The following is a 21,926-nucleotide window of genomic DNA, read 5'->3' as shown; positions in this document are numbered from 1 at the left end:
GCACCGGGTCTTAGCTACAGCACATGGGATCTTCAGCTGTGCCAGGCGAAACTCATAGTCTCAGCATATGGGATCTAGTTCCCAACCAGGGACTGAACCTGGGCCACGTGCACTGGGAGCATGGTCAGCCACTGGGTCGCCAGGGAAGTCCCTATAATCGTAAAAGTATTTACCAATGGTTCGAAAGTCCAAGGGCCCAAAGGGTGGACAGTGGAAAGTCTGCCCCCACCCCCGCACCTCTGCCCACAGTCTCCCAGGTCCTCCCCTGGAGGCCGTGAGGGTGATTCTCAGGGGTCCTTCAGGGCAGGAGTGTGTGTTCACAGACAAACCTGAAGTGTGCTATTCAGAGCCAGGTTTAGACCCAGGCTGGTGAGTGACTCGGCGCTTGACACAGAATGCCCACCACGCCCTGGTGGAGATGTGGGGCCCCTGGAGCCCTCTGCCCCCTGACCTGGCCCTTCTCACCATGGTCACTGTGCGCCTGTCCTTCCCCGCCCCGCAGCAGTTGGCAGAGCCTCCTACCTGGCTCTGCTCCTCTGGCTGCAGCAACGCCTACCCGGCTAGCCACTGGGAAGGCTGCAGCAGGCCTGGGGAGGCCCCTTCACCCCAGTGGGACCCCTCATGGAGGTGGCCCAGTGTTGGGGAGCTGCCGGTGCAAAGAAGGGGAGGCCAAGTGAGCACAGGGAGCATGTCAGGACAGCCTCTTATGGGTCTTTGGGGACCAAACTGACTTGGGTGTGGGTCCCGGCTACACCCCTTCCTGCGGTGGAACCGGGTGGGCCTGCCTCCCTAAGGAACCTCTGGATTCTCAATCCTGAGGATTAAGAGACAAAGGACCTCAGACCCTGGGGAATGTAGTAGGCTCTTGATGAGGAGTAGTGGTTTATTTTTTTTTTTCAATTTTTAAATTATGAAAATATGGTAAAAAAGAAGAAAACATTTTAAATTTATTTTTAATTGGAGGATAATTGGGTAGTTTTAATTATGGAAGCTTCTGCTCTGGGCTTTTCCACCACCCCATGCTTCTGTCTGACCCCTGAGAAACAGATGTGAGACCCTCTGAACTTTTACTTCCTGTCCACTTGCAGAAGGAATTGAGTGTGAATAAATATTTGGTCATTATTGTTGTTATTACCTACTCTTATTTGGTGCCCAGTTTTGCAGTGTCCTTGGGTATGCAGACCCCAAGTTCCCCCACATCCACCCAACTCTGGGATGAGACTTCAAGGGGGAAGCTCAGTGGCAGGAATTTACACCGTGTGGCGGGGAGCGGGGTGTGTGCACACAGGTTTGGAGAGTGGGGGGCGGGGCACTAACAGGAAACAGGGGTTGGGGGTGGGTGGGTACAGGATGGAGCATAGTGCTTGGAATCTGGGATCTTGGTCAGGAGCCTTGACCTGCCTGAGCCCCAGTTAGTCCGTCTGTGAAATGCGGGTCATCTACCCTCCCCAGTTAACCCCAGGGATTTTGGGATGCTCAGGTGCAAGTATTCACCAGAGGGTTTTTGCCGCCTGCAAAGTGAAGGTCATACCGGCTGATGTAGGCTGCAAACCAGCTTGGTTCAGCCCTCAGGGTATTAAAAAACTTTAATTTGGAAATGGATAATCAGCATGGTTGTCCAACTTTGTGAATGTAATTAAGGCCACTGAACTGTACGCTTAAAAATGATTAAAATGGTAAATTTTATGTCATTTTTTTTTTTTTTACCACATTTTGGTTAAAGTGGGGGAAGAAAAGAGGGTTTGAATTACCGTATCAGTCTGGAAAACACAGCCCAGTTTGGAGGTTCTATAGGACCAATTTTGAAAAGTTAATCAGGACATGGGGTGAGTATGGCCTGGAATCATGGAGAATGGGTTCCCAGATGGGGGTGGGGTGGGGCAGGGGAGCTTCTGAGGAGACCCCGCAACTGCAGAGAGAGGGGGAGATGGCCTGGCCTCGGCCCACCCCACCAGTCCCCCTTCAGTGCATCCCACTGGCTGAACCCAGTGAGGGCCAGTTGGCAAAGCGACTTGGAAAACATGGTTCACAGGGGTCTGCCCCTGGGATCCCAAGCAGAGATGAGGAAGGGCAGATTTGAGATCACATAGCAAAGGACCAGTCCTGTTGTCTACATTTAACAAGCGGGTGATTTAGCATAAAAATCTGAATTCATAGCTTCTGAGACACCCTTGCTTGGGCCCACTTTCCCAGTAATCACCCCAAAGAAAGTGGGTGAGGAAAGGAAGATGGGCTGGGGGATGGTGAGGCCCACGTCTGCCTAGTCAGGCTCAGGCACTGGCCTTGGGGGGCCCTGCTGAGGAGTCCCGAGAAGCCTGTGGGGCCCCAGTGTTCTGATTTGCACCCGATGAGCCCTGAGGGGATCCCAGGTCCTCTAGAGTGGAGTAGAAGCGGGGAGAGCATGAGGACCCTGAGCCAGGTGGACTAAGCGGACAGCTGGGGACAGGGGTGAGGGCGGTGGGGCAGGACTGGCCCTAGGAAGGGCGCATCAGGTATCTTCCTGTCTCTGTTCTTGGAGACTCTCTGGGCCGTGAGGGTTCTCTTTTTTGATCTAGTTGCTATTTATCTTTCTGAGGCTGTGAGGCTGTGTTCAGATCAAATCTTCCAGCAAAGACCAACATGTAAATTCATGGCAGAGCTAACCTGGAGGAAGAGGTTGGGTGGCCTGGGGTTTTCCTCTGAAAATCCAGAGGATTTGGGGGGTGGTTACAGAAGCACCCAGGAAGGGTCTCAGGCCTGCCCAAACTTGCACACGTGTTTGAAGAGAAGTATGAGTAGGCTGGGGCTTTCCAGGTAACACTAGTGGTAAAGAAGCCACCTGCCAATGCAGGAGACAAGAGATGCGGGTTCAGTCCCTGGGTCGGGAAGATGCCCTGGAGGAGGGCATGGCAACCCACTCCAGTGTTCTTGCCTGGAGAATCCCATGGACAGAGGAGCCTGGTGGGCTACGGTCCATGGGGTTGCAAAAGAGTCAGACTCAACTGAACCGACTTAGCACGTGTCCTTAGGCCAAGGGCCTCGTGGCTCCCAGGAAGAAGAGCCCATTGGCTTGGGAATCAGTCAGACTCGGGGCAAACCCGGGGTGTAGCTCAGTGACTTCAGACAAGCCCCTTCACCTCTTATTTATAGTAGAGGCCCCCAGTTCCTCTTTCACACGGTGTGGGGAGGGGTAGAGGGGCTTATGCTTGTCTGGTGCCCACACGATACCCAGGGACAGGGTTGTCATGGTTACCAAGGGACCAGTCCCAGTGTGGCCCCCTGACACCTCCCCCACCCCCCAGTTGGGGAGATCCCTTTCTCCGTTCTTCCTGCTCCCTCCCGGGTTGCTCAGCTGGCAGGAATTTATGCTCTGCGGGGATGTACAGGGAGAAAGTCTCCTTTTTTGATGAAACAGCGATGAGGTGATGTCTGGGTTTTTTATATCCCCATTCTGAATGGCTGCCAGACACGAGTCCAGGCCAGATTCCGTTAGCCACATTTGTCCTCTGGGCTCCTGGGACCTTCTGGGGGGTCTAGCCTGAGACCCAACACCCGGGAAGGAGTTGAGGGGGGGGGACAATGAAAGTGGTACCAAGAGCTAGTACCTCCCTTGGGGACCCAGGCAAAGTCTAACAACCTGCCTCGATCAAGAATATTTTATTTAAAATATATTATTTTAAAATTATATATATATTATGTATTATATTATATATATTATGTATTATATATATTATGTATTAATATTATATATTAATCATGTCTGACCCTTTGTGACCCCATGGGTTATGGCCCACCGGGCTCCTCTGTCCATGGGATTCTCCAGGCAAGAATAGTGGAGTGGGTAGCCATTTCCTTCTCCAGGGGATCTTCTGTATCCAGGGATCGAACCCAGGTCTCCTGCATTGCAGGTGAATTCCTTACCATCTGAGCCACCAGGGAAACCCATATATAATTTTTAAAATGTATATATTACTTTTCCTCCTTAGAAAAGTTAGAAACCCTTTGAGACATAAACTGAGGGTAAACCCTGTTTTGGAAGGTAAACTGGGGCCTGGGTAGGTTAATTACCTTGCCCATTGATTCTTAGTAGGAACCCAGTATTAGGTATCTAGTCATGGTCCTAATCCTATCGATCCCTTGCCCATCACATGTGAGAAGCCTCATTACCATCTCTGGTTGATGCAATGAGCTCGACAAAAGAATCGATGGTCTGGTGAACTTGAGGTTGTGTGTAATACTATTGTATTATAGGATCATATTTTAGGTATGAATAAAAGAAATCTCTACAAATGGCACACACTTGTTACCAAAATATTCAGTGCCAAAAATGTCTGAGCCCCTGAACCCCCACCCGCTAGAGACAAGCTCTGGAACCAACCATTTCTCTCTTTTTTTTTTTTGGAACTATTCCTTATATATATTCCTCTGGATTTTCTGTTGCATTTACAAGTAAATGTTAATATTTGTGTTTTTATAATTTTATTTATTCATTTACTCTTCTCTTTTTGGCTGCGCTGGGCCTTTGTTGCTGCACACAGGCTTTCCCTGGTTGCGGTGCGTGGGGTCTCCTCTGTACTTGTCCTTCGTGGGCTTCCTTGCAGCGACTTCTCTTGTCGGTCATGGGCTCTAGAGTGAGGGCTTTGGTGGTTGCGGCGCATGGGCGATCTTGCATCAGGGATCGAACCCATGTCTCTGGCATTGGAAGGCGTATTCTTTACCACTGAGCCACTTAGGGAAACCCAGTATTTGTGCTTTTAAAAGATGACACCATACATTCTGTTTTGCAACTTGCTTGTTGGAAGTTGCAGCTCTGGAGACAAAGAGGTTCCTAAGCAGGCAGCGTCATGGCTGATCTGGTGGGGGAGGCGGCTGCAAAGTCTGATGCGAAATTGTGTCATGTGCGCGAGCACTTTTTAGAGATAGTGATTAGGACTCTCACCGGGATCTTGAAAAAGAAAAAAAGATTCAGACCCGAGCCTCTTGCTTTTCAGATGGAGAAAGCGAGGCCGAGGGGGCCAGAAAAGGTGAGTGGGGAGCCCAGCCACTGCCCCCCTCCCCCACCCTGGGGATACCTGGAAGGATGCAGGCAAGAGAGCCGCAGTTGCCTGGCTCTGGGCATCGTGCCCGGGCCCTGCAGAGTGGGGAGGAGTGGGGCGAGGAGTCAGTCCTGCCCCAGTGCCAGGAGGGAGGCGCCTCTGCAGTCCCTGCGGGGAGGAGATTTACAGCCCCCAGGAGCTGGGAGGTTACAGAGAAAAAGTGGTGCCGCACTTCCGAAGGACGCTGCCTGCAGCACCGGAGGTGGGCCGGCTTCTGGGTGGGCCCGGCTCCTCGGTGGGCCCGGCTCCTCGGTGGGCCCGGCTCCTCCAGGCTAATTATTCAGCCCCTTCAAGGGGCAGCTGTGGGGGCGGGTGAGGGGCAGGCGTCAGAGGGTGCTGTTGAGATCAGAAACACGCCCTCTCCCCACAACACGTGCACAGAGCTGGTGCTGGGACCCAGGCCCTGGGGAGGGCTCATTACTGCACTGTGTTATCCTCGAGCTTGGGCTGCTCAGGACTTGCCGAGCAGCCCCCCGGGGGTCTGATGTCACCAGTAGAGATGGCCACCATCCACTGAGCATGGCTCCTGTGTATGGCAGGCTTCAGCACCCCCAGTGACCCCCGCCCAGGGCAGAGTCCTGTTATTCCCCCTTACTTCACAGTAGCTCAGGGAGGCCATGGGGTCAGTGGTGGCAGATCTGAGCCTTGTCTGTCTAAATTAGTGCCCGAGTCCCTGCCTTCCGCCAGAGCCACTTTCTCCCTGTGCGACTTGGGTTGGTTACTCAGCCTCTCTGAGCTACCATTTCTTAGCCCTTGTCACTGTCTGGGGTCACGTGCCTTGTTTCAACTCCTTCCCTTGCCATGTTTCAATCTTAGCCTCCCCACCAGATGTCAGCACCACCGCTATGATGAGCACAGCACCAGGGCCAGCCCCAGGCCTGTGAGGGCCTGTAGGCCACCCCTACCGCCCATGTGTCTGCTGGGCCCAGGTTGGACCCAGACTGCCCTGGCCTCTTGTTCCCACCCTCACCCCACCAAGATCAGGAGCAGCAAGAGGTGTGCTAGGCAGACCCCCAAGGAACGTTTCCAGGGAGGCCTCCTCAGGTTCTCTCGTTCAGTAGGCAAGCCTGGGTTCTCTAGAATGATCTGCACAGTGCCAGAGGGACTGGAGAACCAGACGGACATGGCGCTTGTACCCAGATGAGTGCCCGTCCCGAGGGTGAGATGGACGTTTACACACACAGCGGAGCAATGCTGAGAACGAGGTCCTCTAAGCGTGTCCAACAACGGAGCCCTGCTCAGACTCAAGGCTCAGGGTGGAGGCCCTGGGGGCCCCCGGAGGACAGGCCTGGAGCACAGGAACACACTCGAGCCAGCCTATCACCCAGGGCCCCTTGTCACCCTGTGAGCAGGTCCTGCCTCTTCACTGCTGTGTGGCCCTCAGTCCCCTCTCTGAGCCTCAGTTTCCCCTCTCTAAAATGGGGGAAATCATGGCACCCACTCTGTAAGTTTGTTGAGGGCATCGGAAGAGGCAGTGTTTGCAAAGAGCTGAGCTCAGTGCCGGGCACACGCGGAGCTTCAGTGGCTGGTAGACGTTAAAGGCGCAGAGCGGCAGGGGAGCCCGGGGGAGCCCAGTGGTGCGGCGGGGGAGCAACATTCCTGGAAGAGATACAGATGAGCTGAGTATAGGGACTCGGGAGGTGTTATCAAGGAGCAGGCGGGCCGAGGACCGAGAGACAAGCTCAGGTGGAAGGGCACGAGGGGTTCCGCAGGCGGGCTCAGGGCAGGAAGGGGCGGGGCAGAGCCACAGAGGTCACAGGGGCAGGTGCCAGGTGGTGAGCTGGGCCAGGGAAGGTTCTGAGAGGGGCTCAGGCAGGGGCAGTATTTGAAGGCTCCTTCTGACCGGAGGCTGGATCGGGGAGAGCTGGGCATGGGAGAGTGGGGAGAGGCGCTGCTGGTGGCTATGTGCCGCCCCTGATGGGATGAAGACAGGGCAGGGCCACAGGACAGGCCGAGGGGCTCACCCCTTTGGGGCCCGCCATGGGTCCTGAAGCCTCATCAATGAAGCCTTTTCGCCGAGGCTTCACGTCTGTACCCTGGAGAACAGTTCAGCAACCCCCTTTCACCCGGTGGTGGTGCCCAGATGGCCCCAGAAGGTGGGCGTTGGCTGGGGTGGGTAATCACGATGGTCCCAGGCTCTGTCCACTTCTCTCTAGTGGCCCCAGGAGGTCAGGACTGTTACTTCACCCACCCCACACCCCCATTTACGGAAAGCAAACTGAACCTCGCAGAGGTATTGAACCTTGGTGGAGGTCCCTCAGCCGCCAAACGGGGGCAGGCACAGCCGGGACCCAAACCCAGGGTCCCCGTTCCTAACCCCAAAGGCCAAAGGCAGCCCTGCCTCACTGCCTGGGCCTTCATTCACTCACCCTGGCTGAGAGAGGCTGCAGGGAGGAACACGGGCAGTGCACTCCCAGGAGTTATCCTGACTCCGTGTGCAAAGGACGGCAGCTCCGGCAGCAGCCAGGTGGTGGGGGTGGGGGGGTCCAGGGACAGCACCAGCCCTGCCCCTCGGAGGCATCCACCGCTCGCTCCTGCCAAGGGAGCCGCCGAGGACGCCCGCAGGGTCCTCTTTATGAGCACTGTCTGCTTGGTACCCAGGCAGGCAGGCCAGGCTGGGGCAAGAGTGGTGCTGGGTGAGGAGTCAGGCAGGAGGCCAGGGCTGCAGGACAGTAAGGCAGTGTCTCCCGAAGGGCCGCTCCTGAGACATGATGAGGGGCTTCCATTGTCTGTGGGCTTGGGGAACTGGAACCTGAGGCTCCAGCAGACAAATGCCTTCGCACATTAGACCCGCAACAAAGAAGTGGTGCCGTGGGCATAACCTTGCTGTCCCGAGTGCAAGGCACTCGGCCACCCTGGTGAGGCCTGGGGGGCACTCTCCCGCCCTGCTGTGCAGGCCTCTGGAGCATCCGAGGCGAGTACCGCGTGCTGCAGGTCCACGTGCCGCCCCCCAGCAGAACCCATCGGGCTGGGGCTCTGCCCGCAGAACCAGTGCCTGAGGGCGGAGCCCAGGGAGGCTGAGACCAGGCAGGTGCAGGAGCAGGGGCGTGTGGGGCAGGGACTGGGCTTGGCAAACAGGACCCTTCAGCACGACTTTGCGCCTTCAGAGCTACTGTCAGTGTAGACGTCTATGCAGCACGCAGCTGCCTCACACCTGGGTTTCTGTCCTCATCTTCTGCAGCAGGTGGGGCGGGCCCTGTGACCATCTCCACTGTGCAGCTGAGGAAACAGACTCAGAGAAGGCAAGGGACTTGCCCCAAAATCACACAGGTGGGCCAAGTCGTCTGGCCCCTGACATCCTGCTGCACAGCGAGTGGCCCAGGAAAGCGCCCTCTTTCTGGCTGCCCCGCCGTGGCTTGGCAGGGGGACGTCAACCTGGCGCTCCACCAGCGCCGCAGCAGCCATGTCCGTTCCTGGGGGCCCGCAAAGCGAGGCCCTGGGCTGAGGCGCCACATTTGTTACCAGGCAAATCCTCTCAGCAGCTTCCAAGGGGAAACAGTTTGCCCTGATTTTACAGGGGGCGGAAAGGAGGCGCCCACCAGCAGGCTGACATTCAGCCAAGGCCACAGGGCTGGAGTCAACACTACAGCCCAGGTCCTATTTCTCTTCTTACAAAATTGAGATAGAGTTCACATACCAGTTACCATTTTTTTAAAAAGTATGAAAGAAGCAATTTTATTAAATGAACTCATTTACCTGGCACGTTGAATTGGGCAAAGAAAAATATATGCTCTGCATGGAAAGAATCACATCCTCCGACTTCCCTGGTGGCTCGGGGGTTAAGGATCTGCCTGCCAACGCAAGGGACGCGGGTTTGATCCCCGGGCCGGGAAGATCGCACACGCCCTGGGGCAGCTGAACCCGTGAGCCACAACCACCGAGCGCGAGAGCTCTAGAGCCCGTGCTCCTCAACGAGAGGAACCACTGCACAGCTTCAGGTCAGGTCCCAACTTGACGATCCAGCACTAAACATCCTCCGTATGCCCCCAGACTTCTTCCAGGTCTTTTTCACTCTCTAAAAACTGCAGAAGATTGACAGGTGCCACTCCCAACCCGCGCTGGGAATCCGGGAGCAGCATCTCTGGGTGGGGGGGCTCTGCTCACAGGGCTCTCCCAGGACCTGGTGGAGAAGTCGGGTGCGAGCTGGGTCTGGCAGGGGGACTGAGAGAGGCAGGTGAGCTCCTGGGGGCGGAGGCTGGCTAGGAGCCTGTCAGGAAGGGGTGGCCCAGGCTGCTGCCCAGGTAAGGCAATGAACTTCAACCCCAAGCATGGATGACCGGGCATTCTGTCTGGAACGAGGATTGATGTCCGCCGTGTGCTCCCTGGACACCAGGCGTTGAACGTGGCCTCCCTTGGTCCTCCTGGCTGCCCTGTGGAGAGGGTGTCAGAAGAGACAGGCCCAGAGAGGACTAGGGATTCACTCAGGGTCACACAGGCAGAAACGGCAGGACCTGTGTCCAAGCCCGGGTCCATGTGATTCTGGGCTATGACGGCAATTGATTGATTGGCTATGTGATACTTGTGAAATGAACACTGGTTTTTCTTAGGAAACAAACGTATGATCACCAAAGGGGAACAGTGGGTAAAGGGGATAAATTACGAGAAAGGGATTAATTTGTAACTACAAATACATGAAAAATGAACAATCAGTAAGGACCTACTTTAGCAAGGGTGGTGTACTAAACAGTCTGTAATATCCAATATGTGAAAAAAAAGAAAAAAAAAACAAAGATGAATGGATATATGTATGGGGATAACTGAATAAGATTCTGTACACCAAACATAACAAACACAACATTGTAAGTCAGCTTATCTCCTAAAAAGATAAACGTTGGAGCTTCCCTGGTGGCTCAGGGGTAAAGAATCTGCCTGCCAGGGCAGGAGATGGGTTCAATCCCTGGTCCTGGAAGATCCCACAGGCTGTGGAGCAGTTAAGCCTGCACCACAGCTACAGAGCCTGTGCTCTAGAGCCCGGGAGCCGCAGCTACTGAGCCACGAGCTGCAACTGCTGAAACCCGAGCGCCCTAGAGCCCGTGCTCCGCCACAGAACTGCAGAATGAGAATCCCTAGACCCATCGCTAGAGAGCAGCTCCTGCTTGCCGGAACTGGAGAAAAGCGCGGGCAGCAACAACTCAGCACAACCGAATAAATACGTTAAAAAAAAAAAACAAAACATTAATTCAAAAAACGGAAAACCAAGGAGTAACGAGGCATCTTCCAAATTTCCACTCTTCATTTACAACCAGGGAACTAGGAGGACTAAGCCTAAGGGTCCAGTTACCATGAGTTAGACATGAGGATATCCTGCCATCTTGTGGCCATTTCCTGTAATGGCACCCTTGAAAATATTGCCAAAGAGCACCTCACATTCGCAAGGACAGCTGGGGTGTAAATGATACCTGCCCTCAGAAAATTTACATAAGTAACTAATCACCAGATGGTCAACACCGAAATCAGATTGATTATATTCTCTGCAGCCAAAGATGGAGAAGCTCTATACAGTCAACAAAAATAAGACCAGAAGCTGACTGTGGCTCAGATCGTGAACTCCTTATTGCCAAACTCAGACTTAAATTGAAGAAAGTAGGGAAAACCGCTAGACCATTCAGGCATGACCTAAGTCAAATCCCTTATGATTATACAGTGGAAGTGAGAAATAGATTTAAGGGACTAGATCTGATAGATAGAGTGCCTGATGAACTATGGACTGAGGTTTGTGACATTGTACAGGAGACAGGGATCAAGACCATCCCCATGGAAAAGAAAGGCAAAAAAGCAAAATGACTGTCTGAAGAGGACTTACAAATAGCTGTGATAAGAAGAGAAGCGAAAACCAAAGGAGAAAAGGAAAGATATAAGCATCTGAATGCAGAGTTCCAAAGAATAGCAAGGAGAGATAAGAAAGCCTTCCTCAGTGATCAATGCAAAGAAATAGAGGAAAACAACAGAATGGGAAAGACTAGAGATCTCGTCAAGAAAATCAGAGATACCAAGGGAACATTTCATGCAAAGATGGGCTCGATAAAGGACAGAAATGGTCTGGACCTAACAGAAGCAGAAGATATTAAGAAGAGGTGGCAAGAATGCACAGAAAAACTGTACAAAAAAGATCTTCAAGACCAAGATAATCACGATGGTGCGATCACTCACCTAGAGCCAGACATCCTGGAATGTGAAGTCAAGTGGGCCTTAGAAAGCATCACCACGAACAAAGCTAGTGGAGGTGATGGAAATCCACTTGAGCTATCTCAAATCCTGAAAGATGATGCTGTGAAAGTGCTGCACTCAATATGCCAGCAAATTTGGAAAACTCAGCAGTGGCCACAGGACTGGAAAAGGTCAGTTTTCATTCCAATCCCAAAGAAAGGCAATGTCAAAGAATGCTCAAACTACTGCACAATTGCACTTACTCACATGCTAGTAAAGTAATGCTCAAAATTCTCCAAGCCAGGCTTCAGCAATACATGAACTGTGAACTTCCAGATGTTCCAGCTGGTTTTAGAAAAGGCAGAGGAACCGGAGATCAAATTGCCAACATCTGCTGGATCATCAAAAAAGCAAGAGAGTGCCAGAAAAACATCTATTTCTGCTTGATAGACTATGCCAAAGCCTTTGACTGTGTGGATCACAATAAACTGTGGAGAATTCTGAAAGAAATGGGAATACCCAGACCACCTGACCTGCCTCTTGAGAAACCTATATGCAGGTCAGGAAGCAACAGTTAGAACTGGACATGGAACAACAGACTGGTTCCAAATAGGAAAAGGAGTACATCAAGGCTGTATATTGTCACCCTGCTTATTTAACTTCTATGCAGAGTACATCATGAGAAACACTGGGCTGGAAGAAGCACAGGCTGGAATCAAGATTTCCAGGAGAAACATCAATAACTTCAGATATGCAGATGATACCATCCTTATGGTAGAAAGTGAAGAGGAACTAAAAAGCCTTTTGATGAAAGTGAAAGTGGAAAGTGAAAGAGTTGGCTTAAAGCTCAACATTCAGAAAACGAAGATCATGGCATCTGGTCCCATCACTTCATGGGAAATAGATGGGGAAACAGTGAAAACAGTGGCAGACTTTATTTTTCTGGGCTCCAAAATCACTGCAGATGGTGACTGCAGCCATGAAATTAAAAGACACTTACTCCTTGGAAGAAAAGTTATGACCAACCTAGATAGCATAGTGAAAAGCAAAGACATTACTTTGTCAACAAAGGTCCATCTTGTCAAGGCTATGGTTTTTCCAGTCGTCATGTATGGATGTGAGAGTCGGACTGTGAAGAAAGCTGAGCGCCGAAGAATTGACGCTTTTGAACTGTGGTGTTGGAGAAGACTCTTGAGAGTCCTTTGGACTGCATGGAAATCCAACTGGTCCATTCTAAAGGACATCAGCCCTGGGATTTTTTTGGAAGGAATGATGCTAAAGCTGAAACTCCAGTACTTTGGCCACCTCATGTGAAGAGTTAACTCATTGGAAAAGACAGTGATGCTGGGAGGGATTGGGGGCAGGAGGAGAAGGGGACGACAGAGGATGAGATGGCTGGATGGCATCATTGACTCGATGGACGTGAGTCTGAGTGAACTCTGGGAGTTGGTGAAGGACAGGGAGGCCTGGCGTGCTGCGATTCATGGGGTCGCAAAGAGTTGGACACGCCTGAGCGACTGAACTGAACTGAAGTCACTAATCACAAATAATTAGAAACTGGACAAACTATCAGGAACAGAATTTCAACAGTAAATTCTACTCGCACTGTTTACAAAAAGGGCATGAAAAATCACGAATTATTTTAGATAAGCGTCTATCAGAACCACAGCGAGGGGTCAACTCTGAATCAGTGCCAAAGGCATCATCAAAAATCTACAAGCAATAAATGGTGGAAAACGCATGAAGAAAAGGGAACCCTTTTGTGATGCTAGCGGCATGTGCATGGTAAAGTCAGTATAGAGAGGAGTATGGAACTGTCTTTAAGGGATAAAAAGAGCCAAGTGTTCACTGGACTAGAATTCACAATAGCCAGCAAATAGAAGCCAACAAAATGTTTATAGAGAGATGAATGGATAAAGAAGAGACATGTGCACACAATACAGTGTGACTCGGGTAGGAAAAACAGGTTTTAAAATGTGATTTTCAGGAATACAGATAAAACTACCAATAATCAAACGAAGTGAAGAAAGTCAGAATTAAAAACAGACAAACATCATATCACTTATAAGTAGAATCTAAAAATACACACCAGTGAATTATTGAGAAACTGTAAGCAGACTCAGAGCCTTAAAAAACAAACTTCTGGTTACTAAAGGAGAATGAAGGAGGCAAGGATAAATTGAAAAGTTTAGATTTAACGTATATCATTCCATATAAAGGAGATAGTCAACAAGAACCTAGGTATACCAAGGGAGTTCAACACTCCTGTAATAACCTATATGGGGAAAAATTTGAATGTGAAAAGACATATGTATATGTAAAATTGAAAACATATTTTGTACAGCTACAGCCACTACCATCTTGTATATCGATGTTACTACAATAAGGAATAAAAGTTAATTTAATAAAAAAAGAAGGATGCAGACACAAGCTTTGGGGTATTTATTGTGGTACATGCCACTCTAATTTTACAATCCCAAATCAGGACTTTAACTGGCTCGCGATGCTGAAGTAACCATAGTTGGGCACGAGGAAATTCTGTCACCTTGTGGCCATTCGTTGAAACAGCAACCTGAAAATTAATGCTTATGGGCACTGAGTAGTCCCACTGTGCGGTGAGGGGGAAGACTCTTGAGAGTCCCTAGGACTGCAAGGAGATCCAACCAGTCCATCCTAAAGGAAATCAGTTCTGAATAATCATTAGGACTGATCCTGAAGCTGAAACTCCAATACTTTGGCCACCTGATGCGAAGAACTGACTCATTTGAAAAGACCCTGAGGCTGGGAAAGGTTGAAGGCAGGAGGAGAAGGGGGCCACAGAGGATGAGATGGTTGGATGCCATCACGGACTCAATGGGAGTCTGAGCAAGCTCAAAGTGTTGGTGATGGACAGGGAAGCCTGATGTGCTGCAGTCCATGGGGTCTCAAAGAGTCGGACACGACTGACCGACTGAATTGAACTGAATATTCACAAAAACTGCTGGGCTCCAAATTACACCTGCCTTCAAACAATTTCTAGGGTTAAGTAATAAAAAATAAAATACTGAAAATCAGCAAAACTGTCAAGAATAAGATATCCATAGGTAAATACAATTCGTGATGTTTTTTAAAAGCACATACAAAGTTGCTCAATAGAGACAATTAGCAGAGATGTGAAAATCAAAAGTATAATGAGATATCACTTTCAAGAAGTCAAAAATGCCATTATCAAGATATCTATACACAAGAAAAGCCAGAGTGGGCTTAAGAAAAGGAACCCTTTCATGGTGCTGGTCGGATGTAATTGGCAACAGGTATAAGAGGCAAGAGACTCAGGTTCGATTCCTGGGTGGGGAAGTTCCCCTGGAGATGGAAATGGAATCCCACTCCAGCATTCTTGCTGGGAAATCCCATGGACAGAGAAGCCTGGCAGGCTGCAGTTCATGGGGTCGCAAAGGGTCAGACATGACTTGGCGACTGAACAACAACAACTAATCAAAAAAATACTGAAAAAACAGTGTGAGCTACTAAGAATAAGGTATCAACAACTAAATACAATTCATAATGTATTTTTAAAAGCCCATGAAAAGTCACTCAAAATGGGCAGAGATGTGAAAATTACAAGTATGACAAGATATTACCTTCGAGAAGTCAAAAAGGCCATTATCAAAATACCTACACACAAGAAAAGCTACAGTGAGCTTAAGAAAAAAGGAACCGTTTTAGGGTGCTGGTGGATGCTATGATTAGGTCTGGACTCCCAGCTTAGCATATTGTTCCCCTGTGAAGTTGGGAAAGTTTTCCTCAGCCTCTCAGGGTCTCAGTGGGCTCATCTGTAAAGTGGGGGTTATCGTAGTGACCACCTCTTGAGAGCATGCATGCTAAGTCACTTCAGTCATATCGGACTCTTTGCGACCCAATGGACTATACAGCCCACCAGGCTCCTCTGTCCATAGGATTTCCCAGGCAAGAATACTGGAGTGGGTTGCCGTTTCCTTCTGCAGGGGATCTTCCCAACCCAGGGATGGAACTCCTGCCTTCTGCATTGGCGGGGGGATTCTTTATCACTGAGCCACCAGGGAAGCCCTGCCTCCTCTTATCAGTAGCATATTTTTAGCTCTCCTGCCAGGCTTAGCTGCAGGAGAGAAGGCCTAGGGCTCCAGGAAAGTGGGGAGAAATCCGCTCTGTCCAGTGCTCTAGGTTTTCTCATCTTTCCTCTGGAACAGTCTTGGGATTGAACTGTTAGGAGAGTCCAGTGGGTTAATATGTGAAAAAGCCTAGCACAGTGACTGGTCCCTGGTAACTGTTAGTAGCAGGAATATCATCCTTCACAGTTCAGGCTGGACATCACCTCCTCCAGGAAGCCATCCTGGTGTTATAATTGTCTCTGTTTGTGTCTCTCCCATGCTCTACCACAGCCCGAGGAAGGGGTTGTGCTGCCTCGTGCTCACCGTTGTAGCCCCAGTATGGCTGGCTTCGTGTCAGATTTATTTTAGGTGAAAGAGTGGGACTTCTGAGAACACCTATCCTGGGGCTCTGAGGCTGGTCCCTCAGCGCTGCCACTCACAAACTGGCTTGAACTGTCGGAGATGCAACAACCCACCCCCCACCCCCCTCCCCGAGAAAGCGGGGCTGATGTAAGGAGGAAATGAGACCCTCTGCATGCCACCCGGCCCAGCATGCGTGCTCCGTACGCAGGCACTGCTGCTCTGCGCTTTCTGCTCCAGCTACCCAGCCCCCAGCACAGCGCCCGTCACGCTGCGTCTGCGGCTCTGCCACCTCGCCCGACAAAGCCGTAGAGTTAGCAAGCGCACAGCCTTTGCCTCGGCCCCGTGACGGCCCCACACCCAGCCCAGGGCACGCTGCAGAGCAGAGGCTTGGGAAAGGCTTGCCGAGGACTCAGACGTCCGGCGGCTTTGCCATCCTGCTTCTCTGTTGGCCCTGAATTACCTTTTCCTTCTGTCTCGGCCTGTGCAACTGTGTTCTTATTGGGCAAAACCTAGCATAAATGTCACCTTCCCCGGGGATGTCTTTCCTGAGCAAACTGACCCTGTGACTTCTGTCTCCTTGGAAATCTGCAAGCTCTGACTGCTTCTACTGAGAATCCGTCACTTTCACAGAAGCCGTCCATCTTGGTACCGTTAGGTTTCTCGGTTTGTGTCGTTGGCTAATTCTTCTCTTTCGCTGGCACATACCCAGTGAAATTTTGTTTTCCAAAGAGACTGATGGCATTTGCTAACATTTATCATCTGGGAAAGGTCTGATGGTTCCTCCAGACAGTCGTGCACAGTACACAGAATATGGCACATACATGTATAATTCTATTTGTTTCCTCTCTTCTTCAGAAAGTTATTTAAAAATGGAACAAGCTCTGTGATGTAGTTAATGGTATTATTTCAAGGCCAATTTCCTGGGTTTTAGAAAATATTTATTTATTTATTTGGTTTGGCAAGGGGGATCTTTCACTGGGGCATGTATAGGTGCTCCAGGACATGTGGGATCTTAGTTTTCCGACCAAGGATGGAACTTGCATCCCCTGCATAGGAAGGCAAAATCTTAACCATTGGACCATTAGGGAAGCCCCCAATTTCCTGGTTTTGATGTTGTACCACCAACACGTAAAATGTCACCATGGAGGGAAGGTGGGTGAAGCGGACATGATACACTTCATGTACTATTTTTGCAATTACCTGAAAGTCTACAATTACTTTAAAAATATCATTTTATAAAAATATTTGAGGCTGATTAAACATATAAAACTATGTTAAATATTAAAATAATAATATCTGGATTAGATGGGACACACAGACTTGGCTGTGTGTGATTATTTATTATACATTTTATAATATTACATTACACTTATACATACTGTATAATATATATACTATATTATATATAGTATATAATACATATTACAATTGCACGCATCTCACACACTAGTAAAGTAATGCTCAAAATTCTCCGAGCCAGGCTTCAGCAATACGTGAACCGTGAACTTCCAGATGTTCAAGCTGGTTTTAGAAAAGGCAGAAGAACAAAGTGAAGTGAACTGAAGATGCTTAGTCGCATCCGACTCTTTGCGACCCCATGGACTGTAGCCTACCACGCTCCTCTGTCCATAGGATTTTCCAGGCAAGAGTACTGGAGTGAGTTGCCATTTCCTTCTCCAGAGGATCTTCCCAAACAGAGGAACAAAGGCAGAGATCAAATTGCCAACATCCGCTGGATCATGGAAAAAGCAAGAGAGTGCCAGAAAAACATCTATTTCTGCTTTACTGACTATGCCAAAGCCTTTGACTGTGTGGATCACAATAAACTGTGGAAAATTCTCAAAGAGACGGGAATACCAGACCACCTGACCTGCCTCTTGAGAAACCTATATGCAGGTCAGGAAGCAACAGTCAGAACTGGACATGGAACAACAGACTGGTTCCAAATAGGAAAAGGGGTACATCAAGGCTGTATATTGCCACCCTGCTTATTTAACTTATATGCAGAGTACATCATGAGAAATGCTGGTCTGGAAGAAGCACAAGCTAGAATCAAGATTGACAGGAGAAATATCAATAATCTCAGATATGCAGACGACACCATCTTTATGGCAGAAAGTGAACAGGAACTAAAAGCCTCTTGATGAAAGTGAAAGAGGAGAGTGAAAAAGTTGGCTTAAAGCTCAACATTCAGAAAACAAAGATCATGGCATCTGGTCCCATCACTTCATGGGAAATAGATGGGGAAACAGTGTCAGACTTTTATTTTTGGGGGCTCCAAAATCACTGCAGATGGGGACTGCAGCCATGAAATTAAAAGACGCTTACTCCTTGGAAGGAAAGTTATGACCAACCTAGATAACATATTAAAAAGCAGAGATATTACTTTGCCAACAAAGGTCCATCTGGTCAAGGCTATGGTTTTTCCAGTGGTCATGTATGCATGTGAGAGTTGGACTGTGAAGAAAGCTGAGCGCTGAAGAATTGATGCTTTTGAACTGTGGTGTTGGAGAAGACTCTTGAGAGTCCCTTGGACTGCAAGGAGATCCAACCAGTCCATTCTAAAGGAGACCAGTCCTGGGTGTTCATTGGAAGGACTGATGCTGAGGCTGAAACTCCAGTACTTTGGCACCTCATGCGAAGAGTTGACTCATTGGAAAAGACTGTGATGCTGGGAGGGATTGGGGGCAGGAGGAGAAGGGGCCGACAGAGGATGAGATGGCTGGATGGCATCACCGACTCGATGGACGTGAGTCTGAGTGAACTCCGGGAGTCGGTGATGGACAGGGAGGCCTGGCGTACTGCAATTCATGGGGTTGCAAAGAGTCAGACATGACTGAGCGACTGAACTGAACTGATGATATGTATTATATTATATATAATATATAATACAATTTTAAATATATAAATTAATATTATATATGCATATATAGATGTATACATACATATATAGGTATATACATACATATATACACATATATAAAATAATATGTTATATTAATATTATATTATAATATATTATATATAATGTTATATACTTTATATATTATATTATAAGTATATATGAGTATAAATATATACATACATATATATGCATCAGTTCAGTTCAGTTCAGTTCAGTCGCTCAGTCGTGTCTGACTCTTTGCAACCCCATGAATTGCAGCACGCCAGGCCTCCCTGTCCATCACCGACTCCCGGAGTTCACTCAGACTCACGTCCATCGAGTCGGTGATGCCATCCAGGCATCTCATCCTCTGTCGTCCCCTTCTCTTCCTGTCCCCAATCTCTCCCAGCATCAGTCTTTTCCAATGAGTCAATTCTTCGCATAAGGTGGCCAAAGTACTGGAGTTTCAGCTTTAGCATCATTCTATACATATATATATATTATAAATATTATACTATATATTATATATCCACATATATTTATATGTAAATATATAATAATATATAATATATATTTATATATATATATTTATATATAATTATATTTATTTCTATGTTACATAAATATATATAATACATTATGTTTATATATATTATATAATTATAAATATATAATATATATTTATTTATAATATATCATACATTATGTACAATATATTACATATATAATATAATATGTTACATATATTATATACTATATAAATTATATTATATATTACACATGTTATATATAATATACATAATATTTATAATATAAATATAAATATATGTATGATATATAATATATAAGACAATAATTTGATATATAAATATTATATATTTTATACATTATATTATATAATATGTATTATATGTTTATATATAACACATATTATATATTTATATATTATATATTTCTTATATATTATATTTCTAATATATTTATATATTATATATTATTTAATTATATATAATATACTGTGATTTGTAATACATAATATATTATATTGTACATAATGTAGAATATTATATTATAAATAAATATATTATACATTATAATTATATATAATATATAAATAAATATAATATATTTACATATACATAAATATATAAAATGTATAATATAATATTATACCTTTTATAATATTAAAAGACTAGTGATAAAGTGCACAACTGTAGGGGACTGTTTCGGAGAACAGTGGTGCCATTCATACTGTGGAATTCCATGCAGATATTGTAAAACACCAAGTAGAAATGTATTTGTTGTTTTGGGAAACTTTTACCAATATCTTGGTGAATTAAAAATACTGAATGGATATATCGAGTCTGGAAGGATATTCACCAAAATGTTAAAAATTATTCTCTGGGTGGCAGGATTGCAGGATTTTTTACATTTCCTTTTGCTTACTTGTATATTTCCATAATGCAAATATTATTTTAAATGTTTTCAAGAAGATGATCAGAAATTATCTAGGAGGAGGGGAAAGTTAATAATACCAGAGTTGGGAGTGAGATACCTATAGCAACCCTGGCCTGGCCGACCCAGCAAAACGGGAAATGGAACTTTTAAGTTCTCCTTGGAGGTGTGAGGTTTACGCGGAGTTCCCCGAAGGGCTGCTTCAAGCGGTAGGTTAGACTTACAGCTCTAGTTTAACTCTTCTCTTCACAGGTAAGTGATCTTGAGCAACACTGGCGCCTCTCAGAGACTGAGTTTTCCTGTTTGTAACACAGAAGCGAAGCCGACCTCAAAACAAAGAAAAATAGACCTCAAAGGCTCTATGATTTTCTCCATCTCCATCATGTTATCTAGGCTCAGTTCAGCTCAGTTCAGTCGCTCAGTCGTGTTCGACTCTTTGCGACCCCATGGACTGCAGCACGCCAGGCCTCCCTGTCCATCACCAACTCCCGGAGTTTACTCAAACTCCTGTCCATTGAGTCGGTGATGCTATCTAACCATCTTGTGGTATTTTTTGCTCGGCGGAGCAGCAACGTGTCGAGGGCGGAGTTAACTCCGACGCCCCGCCCCCTGGCCCCGCCTCGCTGCCACCACCCCCGCCCGGGTTGTACCCTTGACCCCGCCCCCAGCCTGTGCGTCCACCGGAAGTGCCCGCGCGCGGGCAGCTCACTTCCGCCTGGCAGGTGACAGCCGCGGGGCTCCGAGCGTCCGGCGGCGCGGGCGCACCGGGAGAGCGGGAGGACAAGGCCGCGGACATTTTCCTGCCGCGTCAAGCCGCGCCGTGGCGTCAGGAGCCGTTCGGACCTGCGGGTGAGGAAGCGGGGAGCCTGGCGAGGCCAGAGAAGAAGTGGGGCGGGGAGTCGGGAGTCTGAGGTGAGGGATTTCTGGGGTCAAAGGTCACGGAGAGGACGGGGCGCTGGAGGGTCTAGGGTGGCTTCCCAGGGCGGGAGGAGGCAGAAGGGCTGCGGGTTCATTCATTCGCGCCCCCTTGGCCGCCGGCGTGCACCCCAGCCGTCCCAGGTCCGCAGTCCCTGCCGGGGCGCTCTCCCGTAGAGACTCCTAGACTTAGGCCCAGGGGAGCTTGCGCCTGGCCTGACAGGAAACTTATTTTCGGGTCTTGGTTCCCCCTGCACACTCACCGCCGTGACTGTCCTGAGGCCTCCTTGTCGTTAAGGGCCTTATCTCTTTGCCAAGGTTCAAAAAAAGAAAAAAAAATATGAAACGGCCTGGCGCCACCGCCCCTAGGGTGGGGTTAAACAGAGGATTAGTCTGTCCGTAGGCGCCTCACAGACGAGGTAACTGGGGACCCCTGTAATAACGCCAGAACTACTGATGGGAATGCTAGCTGCTGGTTATTGAGCTGTGTGCAGGCACCGTGCTTAGAATGCCGCATTTAAACTACCCAGCAATCTTGGTGAGGTAGCTACTATTATTATCCCCATTTTATCCACGAGGAAACTGAGGCACAGAAAAGTTAAATCACACCTGTAAGATCAATCGAGTAGTATGGATGAGTGCCAGGGTTCCTACCTGGGCTCGCAGGGACCTGCAGCATGCTGAGACTGAAGCAAGGTTGGCATTTAGGGGCTGTTTAATATCTTTAGCCGCCATTAAATTTATTTGCATCTATATAAAGATATATTTCCCTGGAGAAGGAAATGGCAACCCACTCCAGTATTCTTGCCTGGAGAATCCCATGGACAGCGGAGCCTGGTGGGCTGCAGTCCATGGGGTCGCAGAGTTGGACATGACTGAGCGGCTGAACAATAGCATATAGAGATGTAGCTTGCTTTCTTCTCATCTACCTTCCTAAGGAGCATTTGATTCCCTTTCTTTAGGATGAAATGGTCTTGCAGG

General features: G+C 48.4%; 1 protein-coding gene across 2 annotated transcripts in view; it reads left to right on the top strand.

The window, feature by feature from the left end:
- The first annotated feature begins 20,747 nt into the window (after positions 1–20,747).
- Positions 20,748–21,926, top strand: part of AP1B1 (adaptor related protein complex 1 subunit beta 1) — a 52,867-nt gene continuing 51,688 nt past the window's right edge. For both annotated transcript variants that reach the window (XM_052654411.1, XM_052654410.1), the window contains exon 1: positions 20,748–20,879. The gene's annotated coding sequence lies outside the window, so the exon portion shown is untranslated. The remainder of the gene's footprint in view (positions 20,880–21,926) is intronic.

Source organism: Budorcas taxicolor, chromosome 17, assembly GCF_023091745.1.
Source record: "Budorcas taxicolor isolate Tak-1 chromosome 17, Takin1.1, whole genome shotgun sequence".
NCBI classification, from domain to species: domain Eukaryota; kingdom Metazoa; phylum Chordata; class Mammalia; order Artiodactyla; family Bovidae; genus Budorcas; species Budorcas taxicolor.
This window is presented reverse-complemented; position numbering and strand designations above follow the sequence as displayed.